General features: G+C 34.0%; 1 protein-coding gene and 1 long non-coding RNA gene across 7 annotated transcripts in view; one reads left to right on the top strand and one right to left on the bottom strand.

The window, feature by feature from the left end:
• Positions 1–14,104, top strand: part of LOC143247975 (puratrophin-1-like) — a 216,870-nt gene that overhangs the window by 183,170 nt on the left and 19,596 nt on the right. The gene's annotated exons all lie outside the window — the stretch shown is intronic.
• Positions 5,942–8,809, bottom strand: LOC143248042 (uncharacterized). The gene is made up of 2 exons (XR_013026792.1): positions 8,302–8,809; positions 5,942–6,466 (listed from the first exon to the last, which is right to left on the bottom strand). It is a non-coding gene; the product is annotated as an uncharacterized LOC143248042 (long non-coding RNA).

The raw sequence follows: 14,104 nt of genomic DNA, 5'->3' as shown, positions 1-14,104 counted from the left end.
ACTTTAAACTGAATGCATATATATATGTAGCTTAAAATCTCTTCTCCATAAATGGACATAAAAAGAATTTAAGAAAACAAGATAAGAAAATTAATTTAAAAGGAGGGATAGGAGTCGTCAAACAAGTAGAAAAACAAGTTAAATCAAATTCAAAGATTTGTTTACAAGTGTACAACTAGGAACTAAACAAAAGTAAACAAAATTGGCTGCCAGTAATATCTACGTTATTTTCTCAAACTACGAGTGCTTATTTTGACTCCATTAAGATTGGTAAGTACTGTAGACAAGTAGTCAGAATAGATAATTGTATCTTGAGAAAATAATGTAGACACTATTTACAGCCTACGTTGTTTACTTTTTTTTTAATTCTTAGTTGTGGTTTTGAAAATATATTTGCATTTTGATTCAACTTGTTTCTCTACTTTTTGACAACCGCTATTATTCTAAATTAAGTAATTATTTTGTAGCACACTGTTGTATGTGTTTCTTTTTTCCCTTCTTTTTAATAATTTAAATGTTAGTGTTCATGTTGATGAGAGGGGAGTTTGAAGTTCTTGGTGAGGCCTACTCAACATTTGAAATTTTCTCAAATTTAGGAAACGGTTTTGAACGCCATAAAACGCGTTTAAGCGGTATTAAAGTAGATGGTTCATCAGGCTAACAAATTAGATTGATTATTGAGTCAGAGAGTATATTAGTCTGCCAGTATTAGTTCAGTGCTGTAAATTTTGAATTTATATTTCAATGTAGAACTAGATACAAAAATATCATAAGTATGAGCAAAATAACGAGTGACTTTTAGCGTTATTTGTGGAAGTAGGCCTATCACTAGTGGTGTAAAATCACGCAAGTTGTAGAAATGATGGTAAAAGAAATAACAGGTTATCATTCACTGGAAGGACTTTTGCATGATTTCTTTTTTTCGTGATAAATTAAGTAAGTTGTTGTATTACTGGTCGTCAGGAATTGGATTATCTTGATAGTAAATAAAATAAACTTTAAAATTATGACTTCTCGAAATGAATGTGAAAATGTAATGGAAATGATGAAACAGCGGGTAAAAAAAAGAAAGATATAGTAATATTAAAATAAGAATAAGATACTATATTTTCAGAAGCCTTGTGATTCTGGGTCAGTATGGTAGAAAACATGTTTGTGCTGAAGAAGAAAATGAGCTGTAGCAAATATACAGTCTGAAGTTGTAAAAGTTATACGAAGGTAAGCAGAAGAATTGTGACCTAAAGATTGAAAAGGACATAGGATATGAATAATGTAGCTTTAACTCTAGAATAAAACGTGTAGAAACAACTGACCAATGCAAGGTTCAAACCAGCCATACAGTCTTGGTATCTGTTCAAGAATTTGGAGCCTAAACATCATTAACTATGCTATAAGGAATATGAAACTCATCTGCTCTACTGTTGTGCTACCGATTATCACAGGACCTTCATGGACTACTCTAGCTACATCAGTAACTTACCATGTTATAGATTTAGTAGACAAGTTTAATAATGTCATTCAGATGAGAAATCAGTAGACTATGATGAAAAGTTACTATGGCAATCATATCAGGTACAGTTTGAAATTATTTCTAAAATGAAGAGATAGTTGTTCATCTCAGAGGTTGCTTAAGATGTTGTTTTAAACAGTAAATAGCTTTTCAACAAAGAGTCATAAGTATGAGGAATTAGTGACCACTTTGTCAAATAAATGTGCAATGTTATATTATGAGAAAATTTCTAAAGCAATGTTTAGAAGAGTAAGGAGGAAGAATGAGACCTAAGATAAACTTCCTGAAGATGTGGAAAGTCAACATGACCCTTAGTGCATGAAGATATGCAAGGTATACTAAGGCAGGGTAGATTCACATCTTTAAAGGAAGCTGTCCAGTTGGAGATGGAACTTGAATCAAATAATGTCTCAAATAAACAACTAATTCCATCCAGGAATTACTGAATCACCAACTTAGTTCATAAACTTTAAAATGGAAGTGCAGAACAATTAAATAACTTGGAAAACTGGTTATTTAGATTGGAAAAAGTGAATTGCAAGGTAGTAGGTGTTAACTGCAACTTAAGAAGGATACGTTGCCAGGAATTGCAAAATAAAGATTGTAAGAATACAAAATGCAGCTAAATTATAGAAATACTATGAGTATATAAAAGATGTATGTTATAGCCAAGACTTTAAGGAGTAACAATAAACCAAGACATTAATGTACTGAGGATATCTCAGAGTCTACACTAACCAAAGGAACAAACAAAAAAAAAGAGATAATTGAACATAAGAAATTAAATATCTCCTAAAGAATGACAAAAAAAGGTTACTGCTATAAATATGTAAAAGATAAGTATTATAACCAAAATTGTAAAGAATTAACAGATCATGATAAACCAAGTATGTGACACCTATAAATGAGTCTCAGACCCCAAACTGACCAGAGGAATAACAAATATTAACCAGATATCATAAAATGCGAGTTAGCTGGATTTTAAGAGCAATTAAGAGTTCAATTTTTGAAAGACACCACTCTGTGATTCATTGGATTGATTATTGATGTGAAGCACATGTTGTGCTATTCAACCCAATCTGGTAATAAAAAAAAGTGAAAAATTGTCTCCAGAGGTAAAACAAAAGGCTGGATTGATGTGAACAGAAGTGGTCACAATGTTTCAGCAAGAGGAATGTTGGAAATAACTCCTACAATAGAAATCTTTTTTACTACATCATGATTGTGTGTCATGATCTTTTTTATTGGCATCATTAAAATAACATATTTTTGCTAATTGTGAGTTTACAGTCTTTATATTTATTGACAGTTGGCAACCTTATTTGTCTGTGTGACATCCAGGAAGAATCCATGTTGGGAATATATTTCATATTTAAAGTTGCTTCAAAAAAATCACTGTTCAATACACAACAATCAAAACATCATAAGCTAAGCTTCAGATGAAAAGGAGGACAGTTATTTATACTGTCAAAAACTAAAATACTTGTACCAGGATTTCTTAGGGGCATCTTTAGATCCAGTGTTTGTCTTGATAGATTATTAGTTGGAAGAATAAAGAAGTCATTATTAAGGCTGTGAATGCAAAAATACATAAAATTCAAATCAGTTCTAGGTGTAAAATCACAAAATATAAAGATGTACCAATGTTATTTCCACATCAAAGAATAGTAAAAATGGTCACCTTAGAAATAAAACATAGAAAGTTGTATCACTTTCTCATAAAGACAGCCTATCACTTCATTCGCAGGTTATGTGAATGTTTTAAAAATGAACAATGCCACAAATTGCATGTCTTATAGTTTCCACTGAAGAATGCATCTAAGTATTTTATAACTTGGTATCATAAATAGAATATCTCATAAAATTGATAGAAGAGATGCTGTCCCAATACATCATATGCCAGATGACTTTTAATTGCAAAACAGGTGGAGGTTGTCAGTGAAATAACAAGGAGTAATAGAACTGAGAATTAGTTGATGGGCATAAGCTATTGTGTTTCTGAAGAAGAATGATGGGTCCACAAAGTAAATGAAATTAAAAAAAGAAAGCCTAACTAGTGTCAAGGATTGATTCTACACTGTATGCATTACCTGGATCAAAATAGTACTCAACATTGAATCTGAAAAGTGGATACTAGCAAGTAAAAGCTGAGAAAAGACAGCATTTACTGTAGGAAATAGATTATAGTAGTTTGTTATATTACCATTTAGTTTATTCAATCCATTTAATACACTTGAACAGTTAACTGATTCTTTGGACTATTCTGGGATATCTAATTTTTATCTATTTAGGTGATATATTCACACATGAAAAGACTTCAGCTATGCTTGTGACAAACTAAAAAAGATATTGGATTGGTTAAGGAAAGAGGGTCTTAAGTTAAATCCTCCAAGAGTTTGAATAGTTGTAATAATGTGATTTTCTTAGGACACGTACTTGGTGGAAAGGAAGTGAATACACACCCAACTAAGATTGGATCTGTTCAGGATCAGAAAGCACCATGGAACTTTAAGCACCAGTGATTATGCACTTTAAACAGTGTTGTACCAAATAGAACATAGGAAAGAGCATGTTATTGCCGACCACAGTAAGGCAATGAATGCTGCAGAAAAGATGTATTGTAAAATGTGGAATGAACTGTTGCATGTCATTCAAACCTTGAGTCTTTTCTGATACTGTATCTTTGATCAATGTTTTACACTATGGACAGATCCTACAGCATTGAATTTCTGTAATCCAGAAGGCCAGATAGCAAGATGGTTCTTGAAATTTAGGGAGTACAACTTCATAAATCACCACAGATCAAACCATAAAAATGCTTAGGCATTATCCCAAAGATCTTGTATCACAGAGAATGTAAACACTGTGAAAATATGTAGGCATAAGATAATAAAAAATCAACATAAAATCAAAATAGCAGAATCCAAAGTGAAACATCCACAGGTGATGTACTATTGTGGGCCCACACCCAGTTAAAAGACATAAATAAAATATATGAGTAATCAGCAAATTATATGCACTGATTCAAGAATTTTGCCAAATGACCATGAGAGTGGCTCAATAAAGCACAAAGACAAAGAAATATTGACCACAGTGGCATTTATTGTAGCTATGAAAATGTTAATTGTGTCAAAAATGGAAGGATGCAAGTTGACAAAATTACAACTATAGGTGGTATTTTCATGGTCACTACAATCAAAATCACTTCATCGTCTCCACAACTTCCAAACAGTTATACATTTATATCTTATTATTTAGGTGATAGAGAGGATAAGAGAATGTCTCAGCTGGCATGAATGCCAAAAATCTATAAAGGAATGGTATAAACATGTGAATTGTGCTGAAAAAGTCCAAGAAGAAACAACATGGGCAAGTAGAGTAATTATTAGGTTGGAGTACCACTTGGTCATGTACTACAGAGCAATAATAGGAATAAATACATCATGGTAGTGATGGACTTTTTTCCAGCGAATGGTCTGAAATATGCAGTTTGTAACCAAGAGGCAAAAATTTCACCAAAATAAACTTATAAATGAATTTTTTCCAAGTTTGTAATGCCTATAAAACTTTTTATTAAAAAAGAACGTTAAACCAGTCTTGTTTCATCTGATTTGTTAAAGCGTGCTATACCTTTGAAATAAATAAAAGCATCCAGGATAACAGATATTTCTTCCTTTTTAGGTGGAATTATGAAAAGATACAACTGTATACTTTCAAATAATTTAACCATTCATCTAAACAGATGTCAAACTGTTGGATAAAGATCTTTCACTTCACTCATGGGCATTGAATAGTGATATATTAAGCTACTGGGAACACACCAGTGCTACTGAGGCTTAGAACTGAAAGTGTGCTCTGAGAGCAATCATTAAGCAGTGTCTTTCTTGAGAATATTCAGTATGACTAAGGAACACCATTGATACCAAGTGTGACTTCCTGAAAAATATTTGAGTCATGTAATGATAAGCTGAGAAGTTGCAGTAATTTAAATTCTGGTAAGACTAGCGACATGGTATGACTGTATAATACATGCTACAAAAGAGGACTATCTCCAAAGTTAAGTAGGTCTTGGGAAGAACCTTATACTGTAGTCAAAAGAATCGGTGATGTGTTTTATAAAATCTAGCATGACAGTAGTCCAAGCTAAAACTTATGTTTGGTAATCATTTTTAGAAATACGTCGTGAAAGAACAGCCAAATGGTTGACTTCAAATAATATCTCACCAAATGGAAATCAACCTGCTGAAGGGTCACATCAGAGCCGTACATTTTGCCTTTGTGCTTCGTTGAAGTATTACAGATTCAAAAAGTACTATAAATAATTTTATGTATTACAATTTCAAATAGGCTAAATTGAGTTCAATTGTAATTTAGATTTAGATGTTAAATAAATTCCGATCTGTGTCCAATTTATGGTGCTTGCTAACGAGATTGACGCACATAGTTTATTTCCTTTTAATACAAATATATTTTAACATACAAACAATAATACAATTTACAACAACGGTTATTACAAATAATGAACTATACACAAGTTTTACAAACAATATTGAGTCGTCTATCTGATCTGGAACTTCCTTGACATCTTATCGACGGTTGAAAATGAGCGAATTAATTTCAAGTTGATGTAGATAAAATTAAATTAATCGGGAGCTAGCTTGCTAGCTCTATATTCTTTTTTTCTCCAATCACACATCGACTTTTTCCACCGATGAAAATGTGTATACTTTTCGTAAAAATATTAATATCTGGTGTGAATCTATTTAAATCAAACAGTTTGCAGTATTCGAAATTTATAAACGTTCGTAACAAATAACTGAAGTTCTCGATTAATAAGCGGTTAATCCAGTTATAGCTTCCCAGGTGTATAGTATAGCAAACCAACAGTATATTGGCTCTTAACACGTCGCGTTGATTACATTTTTAGGCGTGAGGAGGGGTTTTCAGAATTTCAGCCTGCAACAGTATTGACGATACACTAGTGTTTACGTACACACATATTGTTGATTCTTACAATCGAGAATCTTCTACACTGAATTTGTAGAATTATTAGAATTATTTGTAGAATAATTATATAGAATTGAATTATTTTGTTGATTCGATCACACGTTCTACAATTTACATGATTTTATGAAACTACTGGCCCAACAACCAAACAACAACGCTAAACAATCGCTAACGTTTTAATTTTCCTAAATATTGTAACATTTACTATTATATATCTGTTTCGATATTTAAGTTAAATTTATATTTAGGAAAATTAAAACGTTAGCGATTGTTTAGCGTTGTTGTTTGGTTGTTGAGCCAGTAGTTTCATAAAATCATGTAAATTGTAGAACGTGTGATCGAATCAACAAAATAATTCAATTATCATCAAGTGGATTAGATTTCTCATTTTCTCTCTCTCTCTCTTTTTTTTTTATTTTAACCGAATTTTCCAAAAGAACACACTCAACAACAGAAACCATGGGAACAGTTTTTAAATATCTTACTAATATGCATCGGTTGGGCTCTTCAGTGTACCTAATAAAAACACACTTGGATGTAATTAATCATGTTTGAACTAATTTCGATCACGTGATCCAGATGTTAAACTCACAGCTAACATAGTGATTTTGTTTTGAATTTTGCGCAAAGCTGCACGAGGGTTATCTGCGCTAGTCATCTGCTATCCCTAATTTAGCAATGTAAGACTAGAGGGAAGGCAGCTAGTCATCACCACCCACCGCCAACTCTTGGGCTACTCTTACCAACGAATAGTGGGATTGGCCGTACATTATAACGCCCCCACGACTGAAAGGGTGAGCATGTTTTGTGTGAGGGGGATTCGAACCCGCGACCCTCGGATTGCGAGTCGAGTGCCTTAACCACCTAGCCATGCTGGGCCCTAACATATTGAAAATTGAGACTTAAATGGTACTTAATGTTACTATCCAAGTGCACTAGAACAGGTTCGCGACCCACAGATCGCTAGTCAAGCGTCCTAACCACCTGGCCATGCCAAACCAATATTTTATTACAGTAATTGTAGAGCTTTTTAAACTTTAGAATTGCACTTCAAAAATTGTTTCTTGGTTAATAGCTAAAGTAGTGGTAGTACGTACGATTCGATATAACAATGCATAATAATTACGTGTGAAATCAAGTTGTGCTTGTTTGTAATCATAAGTGCCACTGAGCAGTTAGTTTTGTGAATAATAAAGAAGTACTTGCAAACGAGTAATACAAATTATACTAAAATTAGCACAGAATTTAATCTCAGTGTACCTATTTTTTAAATGTTTGTTGGGGGGTATGGTAAAGTGTGATTTTTACACTATTCTGAGTTGTTTGACTAAAATTACTTCCTCAACCCCTGCTGCTCCCAGTGGCACAGCAGAATGTCTGCGGACTTGCAATGCTAGAAAGCGGGTTTCGATACCCGTAGTGGGCAGAGCACAGATAGCCCATTGTGCAGCTTTGTGCTTAATTTCAAAGAAATACGCCATCCTTGCTGTAGAGCTACAATCAGTAGTTTTTTTAATTAAAACAAATACACAAACGAAATTACCTTTACTAAATTTAAAAAAAAAAACTGTACTAAATTAGTATTATTATAATAAAATATAGGTGTAATATTACCTAAAAGTTTTTGCATATTTCGCATAATTTTCGAGAAGGATATGAGGTAAATTATAGATGGCGAATACTTTTGTAAAGTTTTAAAATTATTGGTTATTTCTCCAGTTTACGTTAGTAGGTTAAAAATAATCACGAACAATTTTATTGAAAAGCATGAAAAATGTACTTACTTAGTTTAGTTGATCTGTATTTCTGCTTAATGATATACATACACGTTACTTGTCGAGTTCGAATCACTTAAACCCATCAAATCAATACATATATATATTCGTATTTGCACATCCAAGTGTTTTTACTAGGTACAACGGAACCGATGTTTCAACTGATGTAACTAGTTAAGTCACGCATAACTGATGTTGAGTATATAAATTGTTCATCAAATCTCTTGATTGTCGTAGTTAACGTCGTTCTTTTGTTAGACGGGAATCTCTTTTAATTATCTGGTGAAAATAATTTGCCGTCAAGTCCACATAATGAAAACAGATTAGTTATTTTTTGACGATTCTACAAGTTTGTACGCTCTTGTAATTTTTATTTTGAAGTTCACAAATTATGTTCAAACGAAAATCTCTCATTAAAACTTGTACGGTTTTACGTCTTAACGATCGAATAACTGAATATATGTAATCACTAGCACTTATCAAAATGTGGCACTGAACTAAATCACCGATTCGTTCTTCATTCAACTAATTGACTGGTTCACTATTATTTATATCTAACCTTTGTTATAAATATATCGCTATATCTCTCGATCGTTGCATCACGTTATGTTCAGCAGCTCCCTCTAGCAAATGAGTTACAACATTGAAAATTTTGCTTATAACAGTATTGCATAGTTTCTAGTATAATTGGGACAGGCAGGAAATTGGCGAGTCTTTGCTTCTGATAGCGTTGTAAACCTTTGATGCGATTCTGAGGAGAGGATGATAACTTTATTCGACATTGACCTTTGACTTTTGTACCAAAGGTTAATCAGACGTTTTCATTATAGCATTTCATAATCGTGCCGAGTTCTCTAAGTGCCTTCAATAAGAAATGTGGGTACCTTTAATACACATCTACATACAATGGTGGAACAGTTTTTGTTCCTGTAATTTTTTACGAGATTGTGCATTGTTGAAGTGTCAAACGACTTTAAACATTTTGTGGTGTAAGGTGCAACCCCGGATTAATGCATGGGCTTACCGGGCTAAAGCCCAGGTCCTCAAGCTATGACTATAAATATATTGCACGTAGAGATTCTGTCTCGAGGGGGGCTTCTGTAAGTTGAAAGCTTGAGGCCAATAAAACCCTAAACCCAGCCTTGGTAAAGTGACTCATATTTCATCATGAAAACATATGTACATCTTTATTAACAAATCAACCGTAATAAACATATTTCAACAGATAATCAAAAAATAACTGGCAAATACGAACGGGTTCTTTGATTAAGAAAATATAGATTTAAAGATAACGTCACTCATATAGTTGACACAAAGCGGCCACAGAGTCCCTTTCTGTTTTAATATTTGTTTGTGCCTTCTCTGGCCTCGATAACTGCTCGACATCGCCGTGGTGTGGAGTTACACGATAGGTTGAATGGAGGGGCGAGTTTATGATACTACACGGAGATTACTGTTTTCGGCAGTCCCCAAATGCTTCTAAGTTTCTTTTCATATCCTTATCTTAACCTTTTACCTTCCAACAGCTTTTGACAGGGTTGAGATCTTGACTATTGCCTGCCCAGCATAGAGTATTGGCCCTTTCTCCTCAAAGATAGCATTTCACCTCAGATGTCTTTTCAATTCTCACAGAATGAAATTCCCCTTTCTTTCGCGTCTACTGCATAAAGTTCAGGAACATTACTTTTTAGCCTTGTAATATGGATCAGTCATCCTGTAATTTGTATTGGTGACTTTACCAAAGCGATCTTGAATTGTTTACTTTAACTGGTCTCTCCATGTACTTGTCTGTATTGACAGTTGTTACGTATTATAATTTTATTCCACACGAGTCTCCGATTTATTATGTCATGTATGTTATCGTATTACTATTTCAAATAATCGGAAACATGAATTTGAGCTTAGTACTTAATTAAATGTTAATATGTATTAAATTTATGATATTTGCCAACAAAACTGATACAATTCCATTCTTTAACATACGTATATTTTAATATAGAACCAAAAACCAATACAATTTATAATAATGGTTATTACTAATAATTATTACAAATGATGGTTTATATAAGAGAATTTTACAAACTGTACTGAGTTTTATATCCGGTTTAGAACTGAATATTTTATCGATGATCCAGGTCCACGACGAGCAAATTAATTCCGAGTTGATGTTGTCACGCCTCGCTTTATAAACTACCGCTGTCCTTTTGTTGGCTGGCCTCACACCGGATATAAGTTGACTCCTTCCAGCAAAGATATTTAAGTCTGAAGTGATTCGATAAAGTTGAACAGTTTGTAATGTTTGAAATCTATAAACATTCCTGGTCCATTTCTTTAGTTTTCGGATTAATAAACGTTAATCAAAATTATAGCTTCCTAAGCCTATAACACACTGACTGTAGCTGTCCAGTTTGCCACAGAAGAAGAAAGGTCCACCTTTCGAAAGCGTTCGAGTTACACTGTTTTTATTTCATGTCTGTCAAGACTATTTGAACCTTCGTGTTATTTTAACATTATAAATGTAGTTGTCCTAGGATATTCTCTTTTCCGTCTCTCGGCTGGCTGCTTTTTATACAAATCACGTGAATTTCTTGAAAGCTCACTTTGCAACAATGATCTAACGCGTTTTCGTAAAAATCTAGTTGCTTCTCAGTTTGCATCACAAACAGCCCGATGTGGCTTTGCTAAAAGAAAACGCACACACTTTGAAGAGTTCTCTACAAGTTTCTAGAACAGGCGGGAGTTGCGCAATATACACTCAAATAAATACGTCACATGCAAAAAAAAAAAAAAGTAACCAGAAACAAGCGTAAGTACTAAACTAAACGTATAACGGTAAATCCGTTACAGTGCCTTTCACAAAATGCAGATATTCAAATATGAATCTCCACATCACGTGACCCTGCAAATGCTTCACAGTTGCATTCAATTATGCTGGAAAAACCCATTCTTCACATCGACATCGTTCAAATATTTTCACATCAGACCCATGCAAGTTGAACTTCAATTCATCTTGGAAAAACACTTTGCTTCACATTGATTCAGCAGCTCACTCATTGTCCTTTTTGGCGCACTTGAGCCTCACCTTTTTCATTTTGTTGGTGAGGAGCGTTTTCTTTCTTGGCCATCTTGCTGGGAAACCGGCTGAATACAGACTAGACCATACAGTAACCCCTGAAATTTCCTGCCATACTAGAATCTTGCAACTTTTGGCCATGATAGCATCGCATGTGCGTTTTAATAGATTATCTTCTAAACTCATTATAAATAATAATCTATACTTTTAGCCAAAACATATCACTGATGCCACGCTCAAATAGTCTGTAAAACGGCTTATATAATAATTAGAAAATATTGCATCATTCATGAAATACATTTTCACTTACATGCATTAGGGTCTTGAAACAATTGACGGAATTGTTTGTTTGTTTGTTTTTTTAATTTCGCACAAAGCTACTCGAGGGCTATCTGTGCTAGCCGTCCCTAATTTAGCAGTGTAAGACTAAAGGGAAGGCAGCTAGTTATCACCACCCACCGCCAACTCTTGGGCTACTCTTTTACCAACGAATAGTGGGATTGACCGTCACATTATAACGCCCGCCCGGGTGAAAGGGTGAGCATGTTTGGCGCGACGGGGATGCGAACCCGCGACCCTCAGATTACGAGTCGCACGCCTTAACACGCTTGGCCATGCCGGGCCTAACGGAATTGTGAAAAATTGGGTTGCACAATAAATTTTCCACCAGCGCACACGTAAACAAACAACGTGGTACCGTAACAAACAGTACTTTCTAAAAATATATATTTTACTTATTGTTTAACTTTGATTTTTTTCAGTCTTGTGTATTCAAACATAATCAGTCAAATGTCGAATTTTATTTTTTTGAACAAATTTGATCTAAAAACAAAATAATGGGCATAGCTCATAAATCACTATTAAAGTATGTAATAAAACTGTAGACAAAAGTGTCATTATAATTACAATAATCATCATTAGGTTTAAGTTACAAGAACCAGAAACTCAGTATCGTTGTAATCTAACGTAGTTAAAGTATTCCATAAAATATTGCATACACTTTATTATGTCTCTCGCTGGTACAGCGGTAAGTCTACGGATTTACAACGCTAAAATTAGGGGTTCGATTCCATTCGGTGGACTCAGCAGATAGCCCAATGTGGCTTTGCTATAAGAAAAACACACACACACACACACTTTATTATATATATGCATCTGAGAGAAGGGGGCATGTGTCAACTATTGATAAGACATAGTTAAGTTTTCATTGACTGATGAGGTTTAACTAATGCTTAGAGACCACACGGCAGCGTTCGCAGCTGCACTGATGGATGACGTAGTTACACTGTCACACATACCCTAACACACAAGCAACGTTATCGTTTATATACCGTAACAATTGGGCCAGATGTTGTGCACTTCGTTAACATTCAAACTTGGCACATGCATAGCTATGTTCAAATTGCATTGTTTTTTCAGATATTTAGCTTTTTAGCTGAACCCTAAGGCTACGCTCATACACCTGCTTAGCTCGAAGGTTGACCGTTGAAAATAAATTGGTTATTTTAAACTATTCTGGTGCATAACAAAACATTTTTATTAATAAAATAAGACTAATCTTTATGTCGCTAATGTGAATTTTCTAGCTTAATTATTGAGTATTCCCTGTAGCTGATTTTTATCAGGTGTTTATAAGGTATGTAATAAAACCTACAAGTTTATCTTCACCTGTAAAGTAAAAACAAATATATCAAGAAAATCTACTTAGTATCATTAAGCTGAAGTCATATCGTTAAGTTTCTTTGGAAATCTAGGAAATCTTTCATTCATAACAGGTTAGTTCTGTAAAGTTTCTGACAATCGAACAATGCGTTGATATTCGTGGTAAAGGTAATGTTTGTAAAAATTCAGTCCGATATGATGCATTTAACTGTTAACAAAGTAATCACTGAATTGGAGTCACTTGTGTAAGCCTGTGAAGCTGAAGCAAAAACACCGTGCCATTTATTCAGTTCCACTTTCTGTAATATTGGCTCTAAATTGTTAATGATTTGTTACTTAAAACTTGTATATTTTCAGATATAAAGATATAAATGATTACAGTGTTTTTTTTTATCTGATGATGCCAGGTTAACACGGTGAAACAAAATACTTCGATTATTTTCACTGTGATATAAGTCCAGCGTATGTATCTTTTTTTGGTTAGGCCTGGCGTATTTTAAGGGTCACGGGTTCGAATCCCTGTCACATCAAACATGCTCGCCCTTTCTGCTGTGGGGGCGTTGTAACCTACAGTTAATCCCCTTATTCGTTGGTAAAAAAGTAGCCCAATAATTAGCGGTGGATACTGATAACTACCTACCTCTAGACTTACACTGCTAAATTAGGGACAGCTTGTGCAGATAGCCCTCGTGTAGCTTTGCGTGTAATTCAAAACAAACTATTTGGTTGTATTTAGGATTAGTGATGAAGAGTGGAATTCTCGACAGCTTGTATGACCCAGTAGCACATGTTGATATCAAAGTTTAGATTGAACTGGACGTCTCTTGAATGTAGATAATTTTCGGATTACCAAGTTTATTTATCGATCTGGTGAAACGTTGTGACCATATGTATTGTATTCTCTGTGTCAGACATACACGCGTTTGAAGCCTTACGTAACAGATTACTTTTTTAAATTATATGTTTTATTATTCCAACAACAGCGAGGGAAGTAATGGACTAGTTTAAGATTTGTCAGTTGTTAAATTAAAATGTCATTTGACATGATTAATACAAATGTTGCTAACATTATCGTAA

The sequence above is a fragment of the Tachypleus tridentatus genome, chromosome 1 (assembly GCF_004210375.1).
Source record: "Tachypleus tridentatus isolate NWPU-2018 chromosome 1, ASM421037v1, whole genome shotgun sequence".
In the NCBI taxonomy this organism is placed as follows: domain Eukaryota; kingdom Metazoa; phylum Arthropoda; class Merostomata; order Xiphosura; family Limulidae; genus Tachypleus; species Tachypleus tridentatus.
Note: the sequence above shows the minus strand (reverse complement) of the source record. Positions and strands in the feature narration are given on the sequence as shown.